The sequence below is a fragment of the Pseudophryne corroboree genome, chromosome 11 (genome assembly GCF_028390025.1).
Source record: "Pseudophryne corroboree isolate aPseCor3 chromosome 11, aPseCor3.hap2, whole genome shotgun sequence".
NCBI lineage: Eukaryota > Metazoa > Chordata > Amphibia > Anura > Myobatrachidae > Pseudophryne > Pseudophryne corroboree.
This window is the reverse complement of record NC_086454.1, coordinates 74420361-74440146: the sequence shown is the minus strand read 5'-3', so window position 1 is coordinate 74440146 and position 19786 is coordinate 74420361. Positions and strand designations below refer to the sequence as shown.

The window sequence follows — 19786 nt, the reverse complement described above, 5'->3', positions numbered from 1 at the left end:
TTAACATGAGATGCAGTGACAAGGGTGGAGGAGAGGTGATTGCCATTGGCCGACCAGAGATGGTGAGAGGGAACATGTAGGGAGATGAGGTTGGAGATGTAGGGAGTAGTGGAGTTAGAGAGGGTTTTGTATGTGAGGACTCTGCAGGGAATGGGAGCCAGTGCTGGTTTTGGTCAAAGGGGAGTGGATCGGAAAAGTTATGACTATTCCTGGGTAGGTGGCTAGACATGAATGCAAAAAACTCCCTCTCATGGGCATGTTATGGGATTGTCCCAGTCATGTCACTGAAAGTGGCGACATTCCTAGACACACAGCGGCAGCCGTGGGATGTCAGAGTCAGACAGTAAATCTGCATCTGCCATGGAACTGGTGCAATTGGCGATGGTGCGAGCGATTATCGCTGGCAGTACTACAGTGACACAGACAGTGGGCATTGCAGTCCTAGCACAATCAGAAGCGGGATACTACACCAGAGGAAGGGCTGATACTATCATCTGCATATTATTTGAGCCACAACTCTGGCGACAGACGCAAAAGCAGATGCAGCAGCGTCCATATATGAATCAGGCCCATAGTTTTAGAAATACAGATGTAGCCAGGCTCAGCTTACCCGCGATGCGTACGCACGTGCACACCCACCCGCGATTGCATAATGTAAAACCTATGGGCAGTGGTGTCGAGAGAGAGGGGGAGAGGGTACAAATTACCCAGGCCCAGGTCTGATGGAGGGGCCCAGTGAGGGTACAGTAGGGGCCCAGGCCTCCTCTCCCTTACCTAGCAGCAGCAGATGCAGCTCTTTTCCTCAGCCCATCACATGCCGCTGTGTACTGGGCTGCAGTGTGGCCATGGAGGTGCTTAAAATACTATTTTTTTCAGTATTTTTTTTCTAAGGGTACATGACCACACCTCCTGTGATTAGGCCACGCCCCTTGAAAAGTACCTGGGCCATCACGGCTCTCGATTGCCCTACCAATGGGCAGCAGGAATGAATATATGCATGTGCCCGCAAACATATTCACACACTGCCCCAAACATGTGGCAGTCTCATTGAGATATGAGATATAGACAATGGGGCTGATGGTGCACTGAGCGCAAGTCGGCCATACTTACACCGGCATTGCACATGCAGAACTAAATGCGGACGGTCGCCTGTATGTACTATAGGGTTGCGTGCATCTCTGCTGTCTGACTGCCCCTATCCATCTGCTTTGTGTGACACCCGTGTCATCATCATCAATGCACACTTGCAGCAGTCCTATCGTATACCAGGTGCAAGAGATCTGTCTGAAAACAGGTGGATCGACAAGAGGTGACCTGGACGATTGGTGGGCAGGCCGATATCATTGGCCAACGATATACTAACAACCTCTTATGATAGATTATATTTTATTATATTGAAATGAAATGATGGCATAGTGCATCTGCACCCCCTTTGTCTATGGATCTTTATGTACGCTCAGTTTTGCATAGCCTACAATTCTGTGGACAGGCCCTCGAATTGCCATAACTTAACTACGTGTGAATGCTCCATTACCAGTACCACACATTTATGCCTATTCAACCATCAGTGGAGATATGGGGGAGATTTAGCAGAGCTTGGAGAGAGGTACGGTGGAGAGAGATAAAGTACTGATTAATAAGCTCCTGGCATTTTTTAAATACAGCCTGTGACATGGCAGTTAGAAGCTGATTGGTTAATAGTTTATCTCTCTCCAAGCTTTGATGAATCTCCCCCAGATCCCTTCACCTGTAGATGCATGTACTTGCCTCCAGAGCAAGCGCAGTGTGGAAACACAGAGGATCTGTCCGCAAAATGGTCTTCACCTCTGCATCACGTATCTATGCAACATCTATCGAACATTTTAGGACATCATAAGCTATAAGACTAAGGGTCACATTTATCAAGGAGTGATAAAACTTGTTGCAAATGATAAAACTTGTTGCTTATGATCAATGGTGCTTCAGCCAATCAGCTACCAACTGTCATTTTTCAAACTCATGACATTGGGAGCTGATTGGATGGAGCACCATTTATCATACGCAATGAGTTTTATAAGTGAGCCTCTTATATACAATATTTATGCGCAGTATAAATGGCTCTAGTAATTTTTAGCTGGCGATAACAAATGATAACAAAGATTGATTTATTAATTCAATATTCTCTTGAATAAAATCTCTAAACAGAGCGGACAAGTCGGTTTCCTTTGTAGCTACTGTAGAATTTACGTTCTCACTTTATTGTTTCTAATCACTCTAAAACCCAAATTTATAATTTATACTCAGTTGTTTTCATTAAATCACCCATGACTTTATTCCGACGAACTTAACATTTATAACTAGCTAGCTTATCACTAAGAAATAAACACACGGACACCAACTGCTAGATTTAAAAGGTCAAACAGATATTTATTGTTTGGTGACCTGTCGTTTAAACTAAGAATATTGGAGGATGGCAAGAAAAAGGCGCTACCAACTCACCAGCACCAGTCAACTATAATAAACCATAAAATAGGAGGGGCCTCACAACCGCCTCCTTAACATAACCTGTACTGCGCAGGCTCACCCCGCTTACTTTAGCAGAGCCGTGGACGAACCCGCACGGGAACATCCGTAGTCCACCCGCAAGGGGAGGGCATACTCGCTGTTCATTCAAAAGGGGGTGCCCCACAGTGACCACTTATGTAACTATTTGACCGCTGGCTGGTAGCGACTTTCCGCCCATCTGGCTATCAAAGCCTGCTGAGAAATGGAATTAGAGGCCCGAAAAGCGAGCCTCAAGCAACCTTATAGGGAGGGTGGGAGGGCATCCAAGAAAAACTGGCAAGAGGAAGATGGCTGCCAAAACCCTGAACTAGTATATACCCCTGTGCAAACTCCTCCTACCTATCCCTAATAGGCACCCATCTGTCACCTGACCACCACTGTCAATCACTAAGGCTAGCCCTGCCTATCCTCAACACATGTCAGAAAAATTCAGGGAGTTTATGTGGCTTCGAGCCTATGCGGATCTCTGCCTGCCTAAATCACCCATGACTTTATTCCGACGAACTTAACATTTATAACTAGCTAGCTTATCACTAAGAAATAAACACATGGACACCAACTGCTAGATTTAAAAGGTCAAACAGATATTTATTGTTTGGTGACCTGTCGTTTAAACTAAGAATATTGGAGGATGGCAAGAAAAAGGCGCTACCAACTCACCAGCACCAGTCAACTATAATAAACCATAAAATAGGAGGGGCCTCACAACCGCCTCCTTAACATAACCTGCACTGCGCAGGCTCACCCCCCTTACTTTAGCAGAGCCGTGGACGAACCCGCACGGGAACATCCGTAGTCCACCCGCAAGGGGAGGGCATACTCGCTGTTCATTCAAAAGGGGGTGCCCCACAGTGACCACTTATGTAACTATTTGACCGCTGGCTGGTAGCGACTTTCCGCCACAACAAGGATTTTAACAAAAAACCGCAGACCGCCATCCACCAACAACAGGAGAAGAGATTCAACCGGACAGTACTCTAAAAATACTGTCCAAAAACACACCAATACCCGCAGGGGAAAGGTGAATACCATCTTCCCTATAAAACTGCACATTGTACAGCACCAAAAGCGGATGCCTAACCACTAAACCTCCTATTGCCTGCACGTATACTGACACTGCGGAATTAACTTTCTTCCTAGCTTTTTCTATAGCGGAGAAACGAATGGCACCCCGCCAATGGAAACGGGGCACTATGTCGGACCACACCACTATCACCCGTGGCCAAGATGCCCGTAACGCCACTAAGTCCGCTTTGATACTCAAGATGAGATCAATGCCTTTGACCCTCCCCATATCATTCCCCCCGAGGTGAATGACAACCCAGCCGGGCCGCCCCCACCTCCGCTCATGGCGAAACAGCAAGCAAAGTAAACCCATTCAACGTAAACCTCTAACTCCTAACCATCTAACTACCTTGTCCCCAAATAGTTCGCCCGTTCGTCCTGCCATTGGATGCCTCTCCGCCCAAAAAATAAAAGAATGGCCAATGAGCCAAATCTGATCCGAGATGTCCAAAGTAGCTGCAAAAAGAAAATTCCTTACCGTCAGACATTATAAAGATCAAAACAAAGTAACTTAAACATGCAAGTAAGAACCCGAGTGAAGGAGAAAACTCAAAAAACCTCCCGTGAACCGTGTGTGAATGCCAATTGTAATTCGGTCCCCTCGGAGGAAAATTTAAAAATTCACTTCACACCCTCCATTTCTGAACGCTAGCCGTTCAAAAACCGACGAGTAAAACACGTTTCCGGGTTCGCGCAACAGGCGCAATAACAACAATACTTAACGGATCCTTATACTAGGCGCAAGCCTAGCCAACTGAATACCGGTTGCCCAAACCCAAACGGTATCCCGCCCGCAGGGGGAAGACCCACTCACCGGGGAGGGCCTTAGTCAACGATTCTCCACAGGAAGGGCGGCACCAATAGACCCCCAACCTCCGCATCAGGTACCAGCTCCCTAAACTTGTCGAACTCAAAACGCGACAGTGCGTCAGCAATTCTGTTGTCAACCCCTGGGACATGCGCAGCCGTGAAATGAATGTTATGCCTCAAGCACTTAAGCACAAGATAACGCAACAAGCGCAGAGCCTCAGGAGAGGACGAGCGCTGGTTATTAACGGCGTGCACGACGCCCAGATTGTCGCAGCGAAATACAATACTCCGATCCGACAAGCTGGGTGCCCACAACTCAACCGCCACTATCAAGGGGAATAACTCCAGCAGGAGCAAGTTCTTTGTAAACCCTCGGGTCACCCATGCTGTGGGCCAAGGCGCGGCGCACCATTGTGTTCTGAAAAAAGCCCCAAAGCCCGAACCACCAGCAGCGTCGGTGAAAAGTTGTAACGCAGCGTTGGAACAGCGTTTCGCTGGCCACAACACCTCCCGGTTAAAAGAAACCAAGAAAGTGGACCAGGTTCTCAAGTCCTCCCTGACCTCGTGCGAAATATAAACCGTATGGTGAGGTTTCCGTACCCCCGCTATGGATCTCTCAAGTTTACGGCAGAAAACCCGGCCCATGGGTATGATCCTGCACGCAAAATTAAATGACCCGAGCAACGACTGAACCCGTTGTAGTCTGACCCTGCGCGAGAGGAGGCACTGCTCTATGAGACCCAACAATTTGAGCACCTTATCGGCCGGAAGCCGGCAACAGCCGGCTTCCGAATCGATTTCAATGCCCAAGTAACTGAGGCATGCCGTGGGCCCCTCGGTCTTATCCGAGGCCACGGGAACGCCCAGGCGACCGAATAAACTCTGAGCTAAACCCAGTACATCCCCACACGCCGACCCCACCCTTGGACCCACAAAGAGAAAATCGTCTAGGTAGTGGGCGACCCCCGGGTGGCCGGAGGCCGACACTATGCACCAATGCAAAAATGAGCTGAATTTCTCAAAATAGGCACAAGAAATGGAACACCCCATGGGCAAGCACCTGTCTACATAATACCCACCCCTTAACCTGAAACCAAGGAAACGCAGGGAGTCGGGGTGGATGGGCAGGAGGCGGAAAGCGGACTCAATGTCCAGCTTGGCCATGAGGGCGCCGGGACCCGCCCTTTGGACTAACCGCAGCGCCTCATCAAACGATTGATATCGCACCCTGCAAGCTTCCTCCGGGATGGAGTCGTTGACCGAGCCGCCACGGGGGTGTAACAAATGCTGGATGAGGCGGAATTTACCCTGAGCCTTCTTGGGGACCACCCCTAACGGTGAAATGCACAGCCGGGGCAGGGGAGGGGACGGGAAAGGGCCGCACATGCGCCCCAAATCGATTTCCGCCCGAACCTTACGGGCGACCACGGAGGGGAAATCCCGTGCGGATTTTAAATTGCGCCTGGAGACCACGAGGACCGAATCCGGGATGGGAAGCCTGAAACCGCTACGAAAACCTTCCAACAAAAACAACCCCGAAGTGACGTCGGGGTAACTGCCCAACCATTTAGCCAATTCGGGGACGTTGATGGGGGAAAACGCCTTACTTTCCACTTCCGGGCACCTCGGCAGCATCAGAGGGCCTGGACCCGGAAGGGGACTGGCAATCTTTGGCCGGGTGCCCCCCGCCGCACGCCTTGCAGGAGTGGCGAAAACGGCAGTTAGCCCCCCGAGAACACTTGCCCTCGTTGAAGGCAAAGCATTTCCCTTTATTCCCCGTGGGCGGGCTCGGCCGGACATTTAAACCCGGCTTACCGCCCTGGGCTTCATAAAGGGGCCTATTCTGATGAGTGACCTCTAACCAAACTTCCACGTCCTTGAAACCCAAGGGTAGTGTCGGGTTACCGTCTTGGTTACGACGGAATTTCTCATCGTAATCCCTCCACGCGTAACCCTTGGATGTCAAGTACATTTCATGCACCAGGTACAAATACTTGACCGTGTTGTGATATTCCTTAGGCCTCGTCTCGGCGTAGCACGCCGTGAACACTAAAAACCCCCGGAGCCACTGGTGAAAATTGCGAAATGCATTCTCGCCAATGCCACTAACCTTCTTGGCCTTATCGAAAGCCTTCCGCATGTCATCCGTAAGGGTGAACATGTCGACGTATTTACCTTTCTTAATCTTCTCCCTCATCCGTTTACGTAAACCCCTGGTGACCGCAGTGTTAGCACAGTGCACCATTTCCGTAAAACGCGGAGGGTCAGGCGTGGCTGCCGCAGCTGCGCCCTTAGCCTTCCTCTCTTTCTTGTGCAAGCGATGCGCAATGAGCCTAGCTAACTTACGCGGGCGCCTGGGGGACTTGGAAGACATAGTATCAGAAGAGGAGCTGGACGAAGAGCTATCAGAAGAAGGATTAACTGTCTCACCCGTTCCCGGAGGACCCCCCGCGTCCACTGCTGCGATGGCGGGGCCGGATGGAACCTCTTCAGGGACCCGAGATCCCCCCGTCTCCACATGTTCAGCCTGCTTCGCCGCTCCTGTCTGTGCCTCGCTGGATGTCGCTGTCGTCGTGGCCCCCGACAATCCGGCCGGGGGAGAGACCCCCCTCGCCGTACCTGCACCTGTTGGGGAAACAGAAGGGGGGGGGAGGGGAGGCACAAAAGCAGCCACCTCCGGGGGGGGAACCGGAGGTAGCGGGGGAGGGGGAGCCGCAAGTGGGGGCCGCGAACCGAGTGCGGGCAAGCCCGGTGCCGCGACGCCCGTCATTTCACACGCAGCGCCAGACGCTGGAGGCACTGTGCCCGGGGAAGTAAAACCAGCGTGCCAAGTGGACGGAGCCTGTGAAAACGGCGACGCCCAGTAAGGCGTCTGGCCGAGGGCCCCTGGGGTAAAACCACTGGAGTAAGAACACCCCCATTGCGCAAAACCCGGACCACTCGGCGTGGGCCATGAGGTCACCGATCCCTGCGCGTGCGTAAATGCCGCCGGCAAATAAGTGGACGAAAAGGGGGCAGGATCCCCCGCGGAATGCGGGTGCCGACCCGGAAGTCATGACCGGGAGCTGCAATGACCCCGACCAGGCCACTGACACCGAAGCCGCCGGAAGGAAACCCGCGGGCGAAGCCGTATACGTGCCGCCCCGGTACCCGAATGGAGCGGCCAAGGAACTTGGTCCTGACCCCATCTGGTGCACCAGGAGCTGGCCAGCAGACGGCGTCGGCTCGCTGGGCCACAGGCCACTCACAGGCGGCAGCAGTATCTGGGACACCGGGAGCGCCCCGGGGTAAATCCCAGATGTCTGCCCGCTGACGCCCGACACCCCGCTGCCCCCCACGATATTGGCACCTATGGAAACGGTGGGGGGAAACAGAGCCTGCGCATGCTCAAACGCAGGCCCCGCACCCCCCGTTATCCCTGGACCAGAAGGCAGGGACACTACATCCTGCACCAGCCAGGCACCCGCAGGGGAGCTGGCCGGTGAAAACCCCGTCATTCCCCTCCTCACCGCTGATTCGCGGCACCCACCCGCCGGGTCACGTGACCCGCCAATCGCGGCCGTGTGGAGAGGCGTACTAACGCCTGTGGAGGCCGGAGCCCCGGCGCGCGCGGCTCTGCCGCTGCGCCGGGCTCCGGGAACGGCTGACGCCGGGGAAGCACCGCCTCCCGTGGAGAGCAGGACCCTGTCTCCGGCGGGCGGCGAAGCGGAGGGGGGGACCGCGCGCACCCGCGGCCGGCGATAGCCCGCTGCCGCGAGCGGTCGGGAGGCCTCAGCCAGGCGGCGGGGGGGGGGGGGGGGCGCTGATCTTCTGGGACGGGGCATGCTGCAGCAAAACAGTGTGGATAACACCTAAAGCGTACACTGACTGTAATATAAAGGGAGGGAGCAGTAGTATATGCAGTATTTAAAAGAGGGGAAATAACTGACAAAATGCTGACAGTATGCCTTACCCTCATCCAAGAAAAACTGGCAAGAGGAAGATGGCTGCCAAAACCCTGAACTAGTATATATACCCCTGTGCAAACTCCTCCTACCTATCCCTAATAGGTACCCATCTGTCACATGACCACCACTGTCAATCACTAAGGCTAGCCCTGCCTATCCTCAACACATGTCAGAAAAATTCAGGGAGTTTATGTGGCTTCGAGCCTATGCGGATCTCTGCCTGCCTAAGCAACAAGAAATTGGGGTCTATTTACTAAGCTTTAGGCGGAGATAAAGTGACCAGAGATAAGGTACCATCCAATCACCACCTAACTGTCATTTTTCAAACCCAGTCTATGACATGGCGGTTAGGAGCTGATTGGCTGGTACCTTATCTCCGGCCACTTTATCTCCGCCTGAGGCTTAGTAAATAGACCCCTTGTCTATCCTTTATAAGATAGTTTGACACATTAGATAGATTAGATCTTAGACCAACTAAAATTCCAAACTGACTATTTGTGTTATATGGACTTTAAGGGCCTGAGAGACAGTAGCTGCTGCGGCTTTGCTTGCAGTTATAGTATTATGCGAAAATGTGCAAACATTTGTATTGAGATGCCCGTAGGTGGTATTGCAAAACCTAGCACTGCGTACACACAGCGTCACTCGCAGATCAGTTTCCAGATTTATGAGTGCCCCTATGGTGGTGCAGCACATCCGCAGGAAGTGAGATACCGGCGCCTCTGTTACTGTGTATCAGTGCCGTAACTAGGCAATTTAGCGCTGTGTGCAAGAAACGGCATTGGTGCCCCCCCATGCAAGATAGGGGCAGTGCGCGTCGTAGGCGCGCAAAAACATATAGGGACGTGGCTTCATGGGGAAGGGGCGTGGCCACAAAATAATACCACTTCATACTACGGTGCACAGTAGTCTCCATTATTCAAATTACGCTGCACAGTAGCGCCACTACACCAGGTAGAGCCCCTTTTACACATTACGGCAGACGGTCCCCCTTTTTACACATTACAGCAGACAGCGTCCCCTTTTACACATTACGGCAGACAGCGTCCCCCTTTTTACACATTACGGCAGATAGCGTCCCATTTTTACACTTTACGGCAGACAGCGTCCCCCTTTTTACACATTACGGCAGACAGCGTGCCCTTTTTTACACATTACGACAGACATCGTCCCCCTTTTTACACATTACAGCAGACAGCGTCCCCTTTTTTACACATTCCGGCAGACAGCGTCCCCCTTTTTACACATTACGGCAGACAGCGCCCCCCTTTTACACATTCCGGCAGACAGCGCCCCCCTTTTTACACATTCTGGCAGACAGCGTCCCCCTTTTTACACATTATGGCAGCCAGTCCCCCTTTTTACACACTGCGGCAGACAGAATAGATAGAGAAATAGATAGAGAGAGAGAGAGAGAGAGAGAGATACCATCTCTCCCCGCTGGCAGTCAGGCTCCTCGTGCTGGCAGATCCCGGGCAGGGGAGGAGGAGGAGGAGGAGGAGGGAGGGGGACTGGAGCCGCAGCAGCGCTATGTAATTGGTAGAGACGCCGCTGCAGCAGTCCCCTCTCCTTCCGCATTGGCTTCCCACCGCCGCTGTGAATGCTGGGATGAAGGAACCGCATCCCAACATTCAAAGCAGCGCCGGGCAGCCAATACGGAAGGAGAGGGGACTGCTGCAGCGGCGCCTCTACCAATTATATAGTGCTGCTGCGGCTCCAGTCCCCCTCCCTCCTCCTCCTTCTCCGCTGCTGCTCTCCTCCCCTGCCTCCGGACCGGCTTCTCCAGCGTGATTCACACAGCAGAGGCGGTTTGTAATGAGTCAATTTTGACTCATTACAAGCCGCTGGCCGTTGCGCCCTCAGGGCAACTGCGCTGTGTGCCAGGCACACCTGGCACACATGTAGTTACGGCGCTGCTGTGTATGGGATAGCAGACATAGGCTGAGACATGCCTCAAAAACACATCTGCATTTATGCCACCTCCGTTACCTCCCCAAGCGCTTCCCAACTATCAATCCCTTTGCGAATAAATACTCACTGTGAATGACATCACTAAGGTACCTTAGAAACAGAGAATTTGCCCTCAGGTAAGAAGAACCACTTGGCTCATCTCTTCTTCCCTAAACACATGTACACACTTACACACAAGGGTTATATTTTTTTCCGCCAGACACAGGCCCACTCTCTGGATATGGGACTCCTGGTAATGCAGCGCTAGTAATGCTTACAACTATGCCATCCATACTGGGGATCCGGTCTGAAGATCGACAGTGTCTAGGTCGACAATGTTTAGGTCGACCATTATAGGTCGACAGTCACTAGGTCGACATGGATGGAAGGTCGACAGGGTTTCTAGGTCGACATGTGCTAGGTCGACAGGTCTAAAGGTCGACATGAGTTTTTCACATTTTTTATTTTTTTTTATTTTTTCATACTTAACGATCCACGTGGACTACGATTGGAACGGTAAAGTGTGCCGAGCGAAGCGGTAGCGGAGCGAAGGCACCATGCCCGAAGCATGGCGAGCGAAGCGAGCCATGCGAGGGGACGCGGTGCACTAATTTGGGATCCCGGTCACTTTACGAAGAAAACGACACAAAAAAAAAATCCTCATGTCGACCTTTAGACCTGTCGACCTAGCACATGTCGACCTAGAAACCCTGTCGACCTTCCATCCATGTCGACCTAGTGACTGTCGACCTATAGTGGTCGACCTAAACATTGTCGACCTAGACACTGTCGATAAAACGAACCACACCCCCATACTGACCTTAGCTTGTGCACAGTGCAACTTAGATGTATGCACAGTTTACCATTAATCATACAACTGTGAAACAGGCCCTGTGTTTCCTTTGTATCCTCTGTACCTAGTCGGTATAAGACTACCTGAAAATGTTCACCTGTCCTGGACTTACTTTTGTATGTGTATAATTTCTATATCATTATAGAGACTGCACCGCCTGCATATCCAAAAAACAGGGGCATGTCAGCTCCGCTCTCTGGGAGTAGTGAGGCCAGTGTATACATTTTCCAACGCAGATTTACTGGCTTCACAAGCGGGCAGGAGGCAGCCATTCTGAGACAGTTTAGGCTTAAGGCCAGTACTCACGGCCCGATGTCAGAGAGATGTGTGCTGAGCGAACCGCTCAGCACACATCTCTCCCGGCGCTCAGCACAGCGCGATCTGTGCTGAGCGTGCGGGGGGAGACGGGGGGCCGCTCACTTCACCCAGCGGGTGAAGTGAGCGACCCGCTAGATTGGCCTGCATGCAGGCCAATCTAGCAGCAGCGATAGCGATGCGCGGGGCTGCACATCGCTATCGCTGAGGGGGCTACACACGGAGCGATCGTGCTTAAAATCTAAGCAATCTAGTCAGATTGCTTAGATTTTAAGCAGCGATTGCTCCGTGAGTACCCCCCTTTACTTATATGCTGCGTCTCAGAACTGAGATACTGGCAGGAGGTATCTTTTTTTCTCCAGACGACTCCTGCAGACATTAACATATTTTCCAAACATGCAGCTGCTGTGCAAAAGCGTCATCTCTGAATTAGTCCCAAAATTAGTGAACAATGGGGGTCATGCCGAGTTGATCGCTAGCTGAATTTGTTCGCAGCGCAGCGATCAGGCTTAAAATTGGCAGTTCTGCGCATGCGTATGCGGCGCAAAGCGCACGCAAGACGCACGGGCACAACGAACGATGTAGTTTTGCACAGGGTCTAGCGATGCATTTCAGTTGCACTGCTTGCCGCAGAGTGATTGACATGAAGTGGGCGTTTCTGGGTAGCAACTTACCGTTTTCAGGGAGTGTGCTGAAAAACGCAGGCGTGCCAGGAAAAACACAGGCGTGGCTGGGCGAACGCTGGGCAGGTTTGTGACATCAAATCCGGAACCGAATAGTCTGAAGTGATCGCAAGCGCTGAGTAGGTTTTGAGCTATTCTGAAACTACACAAACATTTTTTGCAGGCGCTCTGCGATACAACCGTTCGCACTTCTGCTAAGCTAAAATACACTCCGGCGGCATAGCATTTGCACGACTGCTAAAACTAGCTAGCGAGCGAACAACTCGGCATGACCCCCAATATTTTCAAGGTTTTTGGGAGCCCTGGATCATTTGCTTCACAAGGATGCTGCCCTCTAGTGGAGAAAGGCTAGTTTTACACCAGACTTTTGTTTATATTGGCCCTCATTCCGAGTTGTTCGCTCGTTATTTTCCTTCGCATCGGTGCGATTTTCCGCTAACTGCGCATGCGCAATGTTCGCACTGCGGCTGCGCCAAGTAAATTTGCTAAGAAGTTTGGTATTTTACTCACAGCATTATGAGGTTTTTTCTTCGTTCTGCTGATCGTAGTGTGATTGACAGGAAGTGGGTGTTTCTGGGCGGAAACTGGCCGTTTTATGGGAGTGTGTGAAAAAACGCTGCCGTTTCTGGGAAAAACGCGGGAGTGGCTGGAGAAACGGGGGAGTGTCTGGGCGAACGCTGGGTGTGTTTGTGACGTCCAACCAGGAACGACAAGCACTGGAAGAGTAAGTCTCGAGCTACTCAGAAACTGCAAAGAAAAATCTTTTCGCAATATTGCGAGTACTTCGTTCGCAATTCTGCTAAGCTAAGATTCACTCCCAGAGGGCGGCGGCTTAGCGGTGCACTGCTGTGAAAAGCGGTTAGCGAGCGAACAACTCGGAATGAGGGCCATTGTTCATGTCAGGAATAATTTTCTTCAGCATCGTAGAACTATACAGAAATGTTCCTTACTTAGGGGAACATTTACTAAGCAGTGATAAGAGCGGAGAAGTGAGCCAGTGGAGAAATTTCCCCATCAACCAATCAGCAGCTCTGTATCATTTTATAGTATGCAAATTATAGCTGTTACTTCAGTGCTGATTGGTTACCACGGGCAACTACTCCACTGGCTCACTTCTCCGCTCTTATCACTGCTTAGTAAATGTACCCCTTAGTGTATGTTGGCTCTCTCCCTAGTCCTTGCAGGGATACAGGATTTATATTTTCAATAATTGACTGTCTCGATCCTTGGCATGGCACTCATGAAACTGCAGATTAAAACGGTCTGAGGGTGTATCCAGCACTGTTCCCCCTACTACGAGTAGAGAAACTCTAACAACAGAAACTCTAACAACAAATTCACCTAATTACATTTTCCTAGTCTGGATGTGTCTTCACAAAATAAGCAGAATCTGCCTGTTACATTTAATCTAAATGGAGATAGATTTATTTATCTCTATCTCTCCGTCTATCTGCCTTCCAGCAACAAGTTTTCATTTATTTAATACCTTGGAAATTAAATAAAATTGTGGACAGTAGGCTAACACTTTTTGTTTGTTAATTAGTCATAGAGAAGTATCACTATTACGTACAATTCCTTAATATAGCAATAGAAAATCACATAGATCCCACATACACACAGTTTTGACTAAGTATTATTTGCCCATTTGATAAATCTCCACCAGAGTCTACTGCACATGCACAGGTATCTGAGAACATTGTATCTGCACAATGTTACCCGTGATTTCTCAACCACGCATTATCTGCACATCTCCAGGGAAATGCAGATGGCGCTATTTTCCCTGTGACTTCTGTATCGCCAACATTATACCTTGCAGAGAGGAGTATAATGTATGGGTGCAGTGTGAGCAGCACTTGTGCACTGCACAACCTGCACATGTTATAGATGCATTACTGGTGCTGATGAAGAATGGGACCTATACCAGTATATGTGGCATAACATACAGAAAATTGCTCTGCACATGCCCTGAAAGGCATCAGCATGAATGTGGCTCTTACACCAACTTGTGTCTATAGAGATAGGATGGGGGATGGAAGGACATTCTAACCCAGGTATGGTAAGGGTGTGTTTGCACATATATATCTGAGAAAGCCAGGCATTCTAAGAAAGGTAGAAATATGCGATAATGATGGTCACCAGCACTAGCAGACCACGACTGATTGGCCGAATGTGTACGCATGCCTGACATAGACATAGAGGGGTATATATATATATATATATATTTACCAAAGTGCAGGTTTGCAGAAGTGGAGTTATTGTGCTAGATAAATGATATGTAGACTCTGATTGGTTGCTATGGGCAACATCTCCACTTCTGTAGACCCGCAGTTTAGTAAATATACCCAGAGAGTTTTACTAGAAAGTTTTGTTTAATTCTTATTATAGACCAATAGGGAATGCATATTTTGCAAGCAAAGGGTTAAAAAAAATGACATAAAAGCATGTGAGGCAAGGCTGCCATCAGAAATGATGAGGCCCAGTACAAATTAGAAACAAAGGGCCCCCTTCTCCCAAAGGTGTGTGTGTCTGGGGGGGGGGGGGGGGGCAGGGACACATTTTGGTGAGGGGGCAGAGACACAGATGTGGGGAGGGGGCAGAGACACAGATGTGGGGAGGGGGCAGATACACAGATGTGGGGAGGGGGCAGAGACACAGATATGTGGGGGGCAGAGACACATATGGAGGGAGCAGAGACACAGATGTGGGGAGGGGGCAGATACATAGATATGTAGGGGGCAGAGACACATATGGAGGGAGCAGAGACACAGATGTGGGGAGGGGGCAGAGACACAGATATGTGGGGGGCAGAGACACATATGGAGGGAGCAGAGACACAGATGTGGGAAGGGGCAGAGACACAGATGTGTGGGGGGCAGAGACACAGATGGAGGGAAGAGACACATGTGGAGAGGGGGCAGAGATAGATATGTGGGGGGCAGAGACACATATGGAGGGTGCAGAGACACAGATGTGGGGAGGGGGCAGAGACACAGATATGTAGGGGGCAGAGACACATATGGAGGGAGCAGAGACACAGATGTGGGGAGGGGCAGAGACACAGATATGTGGGGGGCAGAGACACAGATAGGGGAAGACACAGATGTGGGGAGGAGGCAGAGACATAGATATGTGGGGGGCAGAGACACATGGAGGGAGTAGAAACACAGATGTGTAGAGGGGGCAGAGACACAGATGTGTGGGGGGCAGAGACACATATGGAGGGAGCAGAGACACAGATATGTTGGGGGCAGAGACACATATGGAGGGAGCAGAGACACAGATGTGGGAAGGGGTAGAGACACAGATATGTGGGGTGCAGAGACACAGATGGAGGGAAGAGACACAGATGTGGGGAAGTGGCAGAGACACCGATATGGGCTGAGGCAGGAATAGAAAAGGGGACAGTGGGACAGACTGTATAGGAGAGAGGGGCAGAGGTATTTGTGTACACAGCAGCCATAATCTCACAATTCCAACTTCAGTGCAGTACACACTATGGGTCTTTATTCATGAAGCAGTGAAATGTGTGCAGAAGTGGGCCAGTGGAGAAGTTGCCCATGGCAACCAATCAGCGGCTGCATATAATTTTTATGAATGCACTTTATAAATAATACCTCAACTCTGATTGGTTGCCATGAGCAACTTCTCCACTGGCTCACTTCTTCACTCTTTTTACTGCTTCATGAATAGACCCCTGAATAGACCCCTGTATCCAGCCAATGAGAACATGGGGAAGGAGAGAATGACTGCAGGTGGAGCAACTATGGAGACAGAATGGATGCATAAATTATAGTGACTGCATAGTATGCCTGCGAGGTGGGTCGCAATTGTGGCCAAGCTGTAATAACTTCACTGTATCTGGAGAGCAGTCTTGTCAAACCCATGGACAACAAAATAAACAATCCATCTTGATGGGTTAAAGTACTAGTGTATTTTTAATGGGTGAAGTGTGTGAGTCCAGGGGAGCACACACCACACACGCTGCAATCATTTTTTAATACTTACCCCTCCAGAGTACAGCACCGATGGCAGCAGCACTGCAGAAACTTCCAGAAAAATGGCAGCCGTGCCATTTTTCCAGAGATCTGTGCATGCACATTAGTCTGAACACTTTAGTGCTCATGTGGTACCCCAAAAGGTGGTACGTATGCCCCATTATGACTGGACACACAGGTCTGCAGCAGCACAAGGGGGAAGCACAGCACAGCAGGAGTTAAAGCCGGGACCCTGGTCCGATCACATGGTCTGGATACGGATTACTGATCAGACAGGTGCAGCCTGGAAGACCAGAGCCTTGTGGGAGGAGTCATGTGGAGAAAAGAGGTGCCGGGTGGCTTGCTGCATGCGGAGCAGAGCGGGAGCTAAAAAGCAAGTGACAGCCACAGGACGCTGGCCGGTGAGAGGAGTGCTACAGAAGTGCAAGTAGCAGGGTGCTGCTGGTGAGACAAGTGAGCGGGTGTTGAGATGCCGCAGCTGACAATGGCAAGGTGCCACCTTCCCTAAGTTAAACACCACAACCTAGATACTGCAAGGAGGTTATTGAGGCAACCCTCTTTCCCTTCCACATTGAGACTGTGAGAATATTTAGGACTGAGTTGTGTTACCAGCGCAAATGCAGGCATTCATTTTGAAAGACACATTCAGACACTAGTCATGAAGCAGTGAAAAGAGTGGAGAAGTGAGCCAGTGGAGAAGTTGCCCATGGCAACCAATCAGCATTAAAGTAACATTTGTAATTTGCATACTATAAAATTATACAGAGTAGCTGATTGATTGACATGGGCAACTTCTCCACTGGCTAACTTTTCCAGTCTTTTCACTGCTTCATGAATAGACCCCTGAGTTTGTGATAAGTTTAAATACAGTTGTGTGCCAATCATCATTAACATATTGTGGCACAGCAGACATCTATCAGAGCTCCAACGTTTAATGCCGTGAAGATCGCCATATCTTGGCTTGCGAAAGCTAGAAAATTAATGTTTGCGATCACTGATTGTGTTTTTCATTACTCTTTTCATCACCACAAAAGTCCCCTTGATAAAGACATACCTGAAGTGACCATAAAGGCAGAATTACAAAGCAATGCTTTCAGACCTACTTTTATTTTTTTTTAATTTATTTATTTTTTAACTGAGCTAAATTTGATTTTACACTAATGTCTACAGTTCCATGTAATATGCTGGACGCTGGAGAAAAAACCCTGTTTTTCAGCTACAGTAAAACTTTGTAATATGTTTCTCTTTAGGGGGGAGATTAATCAAACCTTGGAGAGAGATAAAGAGAAGATAGATTACCAACCAATGAGTTTATAACTGCCTAGTTACAGGCTGTGTTTGATAAATGACAGGAGCTGATTGGTCGGTAGTTTATCTCTCTACTTTATCTCTCTACAGGGGTTGAAACCTCTCAATTTATATGGTAGGCGCATACTGTATACCAGTCCCATGCTAGGTTCCAGAGATCTCCCAGAAACAGACTTCCCTTCCATGTACGCACAAATTACACTGAGTTTTAGATAGACACCCCCTACCATAAGTCAGTGACTCCCAACCATTGATGTTTGGCAGCATTTTGGGGGGGGAGGGGTAGGGGGGGGGGGGGGGTTATTGGTGTTTTCCTATTTGAGTTTTGGACTGCGCTGGGGACCCACATCTGGAGCTCTTACTGATTGCTGTCCATTTCCCAGCCTGAAATACCCAGTTTCATAAAAGGAAACCGAGTTCCGTATGGATTCACAAAAATGTGTAAATTTTGCTGTTCGTTGAATCAGACCCAGCATGTGAAACCAAACTTTTGTGACAAATCCTTTTAATGTTAGTGGTATGCAATTAAAACATGGACCAAAAACATTATGTGTTATTTACTTTTTATTTTAAGTGAAATTACTTAGCTCAGACCAAACTTTTTACTGTCTGCCGCGTCTACCATATGCAGGGGGGGATTCAGTAGGGCTGACTGGGCTGTCACCCATGACCAAAAGATCTAACAGGTCCCTATATTTTTGAATTACTTAATGTCTCATTAAAAATGTCTGACGGTACTTTTTTAGAACCGTATCGGTAACCATATTGTCAAGCGGGGACAGTCCTGAATCTATCTAGGTTTATAAGCTAACAATTTAACCCTGCTTATTTGCTGTCCCATTGTGCTGCCCTCTAGTGGAGAAGAGCTACTTTTACACCAGTACAATTTTGGGCTTCTATTAACTTGTTTTTTGTAGAGATGTGCGGGTTCGGTTTTACTCGGGTCTCAAAACGGCATCTTATTGGCTCACGGATGTCACGCGTTTTGGATAGACAATAAGGAAAATCCGAAAAACCCGAGTAAATCTGAGTAAAACCGAACCCGCACATCTCTAGTTTTTTTTTCAAAGATTTCATTTCAGTAAGTTAGTAAACACAGAAAAGTACAACTGCATAACAAAGGACCACACATACAATCAACATTTATGCTGTCGGCAGTCAAATTGATGACACTGCTATTAGTGGAAATCTCTCATGGCTTAATGCGGGACTTTAGACTAGACTTCTGTTTCTCGTCATGGCACACATGAGACAACAGATTAACCCTTTTTTCTGCTTAGATTTTATTCAGCACTGTCTTCTTTGACATTAATGAGTTAATCTGTAACACAACAAATTCATCTAATGAATTTGCCTACAGTAAGTAGTCTGGATGTCTCTTTTTATACAAAATGAGCAGTGTCTTTCGTTTCATCTCCGATTGTTTGCTGAATCCTCAATGAAACATAACAATGGCAAATGATTTCTCTCTCTCCTTCTCTCTCTCCGCCTTTAGGCAAAGAGTTTTAATTTAATCAAAACCCTGGAGATTAAATAATTAAACTTGCAGACAATCACATTTTTTATTGTTAATTAGTCATAGTAAGGTGCCATTTTCATAGGATGCACAGTCCCTAAATTTAGCTGTGGAATATTACATTGATCACACAAAAAGCATCATTGAATCTCTTGGGATAAGTAAGACGTCAGTATGTGCGTTTTGGCTCAGTCTACCACTCACCTTTTTAAGGGGGTGATATACCAGCTTCTTCGTTTTCCTTCTAAAAACCTGCTGCTCCCTAGCTTCGCATAGCAACAAAATGTGGTTTTCCATCCTTAACCCTTCGCTCTCCTGCCACTCCAGCCTCCTGTCACAGACCGAATAACACAATTAGGGAGAAGATCTGCCAATTACCAGCATTCTACAGCTATCCCTACTGACTTCCTAATTAATATTATTATTATTATTTATTTTTTAATAAGGGCTGTTGTTTAAAGAATGACGTACAGTGCCTTTCGCCAGAGCTCCACAATTGCGTTTTTGTTATATCCCCGTAACGTGAAATATAATGCATTTGAGAACCTACAGGGAAATTCTGACATTAGTTATGATTTAGTTTGGTCTGTTCTTAGAAGATGATATTAGCTATATCATGTAATATATTCATCAAATATTTTTTTTTTCTTCTTGCGTTGGGATTATTGCTGTTGATACATGAGCATACTTGACATCAGCTCTGTATGCATGCATATTATTAAATATATTTAAATCTGATTTATTGTGTCTGGAAACCTGAATGGTGGCAGGCAAAGCATATGGGATACAGCAAAGACCGT

At 48.8% G+C, this 19786-nt stretch overlaps 1 long non-coding RNA gene across 1 annotated transcript in view; it reads right to left on the bottom strand.

The window, feature by feature from the left end:
* The window catches only part of LOC134969944 (uncharacterized), a 93897-nt gene that overhangs the window by 15343 nt on the left and 58768 nt on the right, over positions 1–19786 (bottom strand). The window contains exon 3 of the long non-coding RNA XR_010189579.1: positions 19191–19317. This is a non-coding gene — a long non-coding RNA (uncharacterized LOC134969944). The remainder of the gene's footprint in view (positions 1–19190; positions 19318–19786) is intronic.